Source organism: Gigantopelta aegis, chromosome 12, assembly GCF_016097555.1.
Source record: "Gigantopelta aegis isolate Gae_Host chromosome 12, Gae_host_genome, whole genome shotgun sequence".
Lineage (NCBI taxonomy): Eukaryota > Metazoa > Mollusca > Gastropoda > Neomphalida > Peltospiridae > Gigantopelta > Gigantopelta aegis.
This window is the reverse complement of record NC_054710.1, coordinates 30,667,363-30,673,105: the sequence shown is the minus strand read 5'-3', so window position 1 is coordinate 30,673,105 and position 5,743 is coordinate 30,667,363.

Sequence of the window (5,743 nt, the reverse complement as noted above, 5' to 3'; positions counted from 1 at the left end):
GTATCTAATGGCCACTCATGTATTATTCTCTCTATATAAATATATTTTAAAATATTAACTTAAAATTAACTGGGACAATCGCAGTCTGACGCAGAAAGGTCAGTTGGCGACCGATCTACATAATCGACACGAGTAAGCCTTAACCTGTACTGAGCGGGATCTAGGTCAGTTGGCGACCGATCTACGTAATCGACACGAGTAAGCCTCAAACTGTACCGAGCGGGATCTAGGTCAGTTGGCGACCGATCTACGTAATCGACACGAGTAAGCCTTAAACTGTACCGAGCGGGATCTAGGTCAGTTGGCGACCGATCTACGTAATCGACACGAGTAAGCCTTAAACTGTACCGAGCGGGATCTAGGTCAGTTGGCGACCGATCTACGTAATCGACACGAGTAAACCTTAAACTGTACTGAGCGGGATCTAGGTCAGTTGGCGACCGATCTACGTAATCGACACGAGTAAGCCTTAAACTGTACTGAGAGGGATCTAGGTCAGTTGGCGACCGATCTACGTATGACCTAGATCCCGCTCGATACAATTTACGGCTTACTCGTGTCGATTACGTAGATCGGTCGCCAACTGACCTAGATCCCGCTCGTTCTAATATTTGTATTGGGTTAAATTTTATTTTATTTTCTAAAAAAGATTTGTTCATACGTACGAAATTATTTGAAGACAAAATCCAGTTTGGGCTTCTTACAAATATTAAGACGACCAGAAACACATTGAATATACAGACACTGATATTCTAAACAAGAAAATATATTTAATATGTAAGTTTAATTGTAGAAATATTTTATTAGTCGGAAACATCTTACAATGGAGCAAACTCAGGAATGTACCTTTAACATATAACAAGAACACACATTAACACAGAATATCTATTAACACATATAAGAAGAACACACATTGACACAAAATATCTATTAACACATAGAACAAAAACACACATTGACACAGAATATATATTAACACATAGAACAAAAACACACATTGACACAAAATATATAGTAACACATAGAACAAGAACAAACATTAACACAGAATATCTATTAACACATATAACAAGAACACACATTAACACATAATATATGTTTACACATATAACAAGAACACACATTAACACAGAATGTCTATTAACATATAGAACAACAACACACATTGACACAGACTATATATTAACACATATAACAAGAACACACATTAACACAGAATATCTACTAACACATATAACACGAACACATTTACGCAGCATATCTATTAACACATATAATACGAACACACATTAACACAGCATATGTATTAACACATATAACACGAACACACATTAACACAGAATATCTATTAACACATAAAACACGAACACACATTAACGCAGAATATCTATTAACACATATAACAAGAAGACACATTAAGACAGAATATCTACTAACTTCATATAACAAGAACACACATTTACACATAGTATCTAAAATTAATCTTGAACAGAGGGTTCGCCATGAAAATAACTAAAACGTGTGAAGGAGAAACACCATTTCACAAGTTCACAAGACCAGATATTAAAACAAAAATAAAAAAGCAGTTTCGCAATAATGGTGCATTACACAACAATAATAAAGTATCTTTAATTTTAGACACGCTAGAATTAGTTCATAGTATTTTTGTACATATTTTCTTCTAATGTTTTCGATAGGTCCCAACCCAATAATAGTTATTCTTCCAGGTTGAATTGTACCAAAGAAGAAAACTCCGTGCCAAAGTTCCAAATTCAAAGTCTAATATTTACTCTAATATTTACGGAGTAAAAACAGCTGTGGTTCTGATTAGTAGTAATAATAAGTGACTGCTTATTTGTGCGAATACTATATCCATTGCGAATAAATAAATACGCTTTGACTTGTTATACAGTTGTTATCAGGTATACACAAACTAATAAAATTAGAACTGGGTACCCCCTCAAAAAAATTAAAATAACAAAATAACAAAAACAAAAACAATAAACCAAGAAAAACTAAAACAAACACAAAACAAACAAACAAACAAACAAACAAAAAAGAAACAAACAAACAACAAAAACAACAAACAATGGATCTGCGATTTTTAGCAAAAATTACTTTCAGTTTCTTGCAGGTGGATTATATGCAAGGTGCCACATTTTTTATTGATCAACGCTTACATCAGTTTTATTAATATACGTTAACATTAACGGCAAAGGTATATGATTTGGTGCATTGTAACCTTTAGGAAACGACACGCCTCGTATATACAAGGAAGTATTTCACAACAAGATCGCACACATTGATGCAGGAACAATTTGAAGGTATGTTCATTTAATTTAAAATAATCATTTAATCAAAGATATTTTGTTTTGTTTAAGAATACCACTAGAGTACATTGATTTATTAATCACCGGTTATTGTATTTTAAACATTTCGTTATTTTGACAGTCTTAGAGAAAAAACCCGCTATATTTTTTCCATTAGTAGCAAGGGACATTTTATAACACCATCCCACATACATGGTAGTACATACCACGGTCTTTGATATACCAGTCGTAGTGCACTGGCTGGAACGAGAAATAGCTCAATGAGGCCCACTGATGGGGATCGATCCTAGATCGAACGCGTTACAGGGGAACACTTTACCACTGGACTACGTCCAGCCCCTCACTCGTTAAAGCTCATGACAGAAAACTTATTTCACTTAAACTTGATAACAGATTGTAGCGAGTTTAATATCCTCTATGTACTATTGTAAGTATAGAGGCCCAACATGTGGGTTCCTAGTTTGATATATGTACTGAATTTAGATTGACGGCAGATATATCAGACCAATTGTGGGGTTTGTATAATGCTGGCTACGAAGGACGTTAAAATACTCAATCTGGTAACATGTCTCTAGACCATTGATATATCAGACTAATTGTGGGGTTTGTATAATGCTGGCTACGAAGGACGTTAAAATACTCAATCTGGTAACATGTCTCTAGACCATTGATATATCAGACCAATTGTGGGGTTTGTATAATGCTGGCTACGAAGGATGTTAAAAACTCAATCTGGTAACATGTCTCTAGACCATTGATATATCAGACTAATTGTGGGGTTTGTATAATGCTGGCTACGAAGGACGTTAAAATACTCAATCTGGTTACATGTCTCTAGACTAGTGACGGGACTTCTAGAATTGTTAAAAAAACCCACTAGCCACTAGTGATTACCGGTCTTGGTGGCACGGTGGTTAAGCCATCGGACTACAGGCTGGTAGGCACAGGGTTCGCAGCCCGGTACCTGCTTCAACCCAGAGCGAGTTCTTAAGGGCTCATTGGGTAGGTGTAAGGCCACTACACCCTCTTCTCTTTCAGTAACCACTAACCAACTAACAACTAACCCGCTGTCGTTGACAGACAGTCCAGATAGCTGAGGTGTGTGCTCAGGACAGCGTGCTTGAAACTTAACTGGATATAAGTACGAAAATAAGTCGAAATGACATGAATGATCAGTGATTTAAAAAATGTACTAGCCATGATTAAAAATTCACTAGCCCTACTTTAGGTAAACACAATTTTACTAATATGAATAATCGGATATGTCCGGGGGAGGGGGGGGGGGGCGTAGCCCAGTGGTAAAGCGTTCGCTTGGTGCGCGGTCGGTCCAGGATCGATCCCCGTCGGTGGACCTATTGGGCTATTTCTCGTTCCAGCCAGTGCTCCACAACTGATGTAACAAAGGCCGTGGCATGTACTATTGTGTCTGTTGAATGGTGCATATAAAAGATCCCTTGCTGCTAATCGAAAAGAGCTGCCCATGAAGTGGCGACAGCGGATTTCCTCTCTCAATATATGTGTGGTCTCTAACCATATGTCTGACGCCATATAACCGTAAATAAAATGTGTTGAGTGCGTCGTTAAATAAAACATTTCCTTCCTCCCTTCTGGATATGTCACCTAAAGAAGGAGATAAGAGTTTAAAACACCTAAGCCCTTAAAGTTGGGGGGGGGGGGGGGAAGGAGGAGGGTGAGGAGAGGATATTCATATTTACAAAATAAACTTATATACAACATTTGACAACGTTTGTTTTTACAATCGGGCATAGCTATAGTAGTTATTTACTAGCCTAACAATGAATATCACTAACCATGGGAGTGGTACTACCATAATCTAGAAGCCCTGCCAGTAAGGTGGGTTTTATTTAATTTACAATGATACAGAGTTCGCAGCTCCGCTACATACAAGTCTATATCATCTATAGTCTGTTTACGTCTAAAAGGAGCCTATGAATTTGAATGAAAGGCCACAACGAATGCAGTTAAAATGCATATAAAAACATAATACTACGTTTTAAACCCATACCAACTATTTTGAAAAAATATTCAGCGTAAATAAAAACGTTTCTTAAAAAATTACCTTCAAATTATATACTAATTTTAATACAGGGGAGAAGATCAATGTTAGAACAGCCTTCAGTTGCATTGTCACTGAAGTAGTCGATAATGCAGTACACAGCGATTAAAGTGACATACCCTAGTTTTTAAACACTAAGGCATATTTTGTACTATTAGAGCCGTTTTTGATAACTGAAATCATACTTTACTTACATTTTATTGTTTAGATTATCCATTTCCGTACATTCGAAGTGTTTTTGGTCATCCTAGTGTTTTTAATATCACAAAATGCACTTCTGATATTTTTTAAAACGCACGTGCGTCTGAGAAGTAACAGCTATGGAGTCTATTTTTAGAGGGTATTTCACCATTTCAAAGTCACATACTCATGTTTCACTCAGTTGTAACTTCATTCAAATGTGTTACCGGTTTGTAGAGTAACTGAACTTAGTGTTAATTTTCACGGCTTGAAACTAGGGTATGTCCCTTTAAGGTAGAACTGCGTGCGCTTTAAAGGTGCATTGCCTGCATTGTCAGAAAATCCCATTACGTTTGGTGCATATATGACGCCGCACTCCAAGGCTTTTCCAAGTTAAAAATAAACCCAGTATTTTGAAAGTGGGACACTTTTGGCGGGCGCCCACCGGGTTAAAAAAATAGTACGGTTCGGCTATTGTTGCATTACAAAAACCGAGCGGATTCTAACAGCCAATTCCTAGCAGCCAATTACGCTAGCAGACCATTTCAGCAGACACTCATGGCGATGTTCTAAACACCGGACTCATACGCCTTTCGATTGTTACCTGTATTTCACACACTTTTAAACACACTGTTATGCTAATTTTTATTAGTCACTACAACCTAGGAATTTTAGAGTTTTAAAGAGTATCTTTATATAAAAACAACACAAAAACAAAATAACAACCAAGACTCATTTTCACAGTCTTATTGCTACTAATATCCGTATAAATACAAGTTAACCTTTTTATTAAGCACTTTTATAACATCTGAAGTATCACTTTAAAAATCCTTCTGTACTACGGTAATATAGGATGTCCAGCTAATTTCGTATAGACCACACCACAACACACATTATAAAAGGCGTACGAGTCCGGTGTTTAGAACGTCGCCATGCGTGTCTGTTGAAATTGGCTGCTAGCGTAATTGGCTGCTAGGAATTGGCTGCTAGAATCCGCTCGGTATTACAAAATGACGAGAATTGTTCTAACTGTGTAGTAAGCATTTGACGATATGCGTTAATGACGACAACTCGCGAGTGAATTAAAAGTGCAGTTATGCTTGTATTTGAACTTAGAACTTGATTGTATACGATTGAAACCAGACACTGCAGCTTT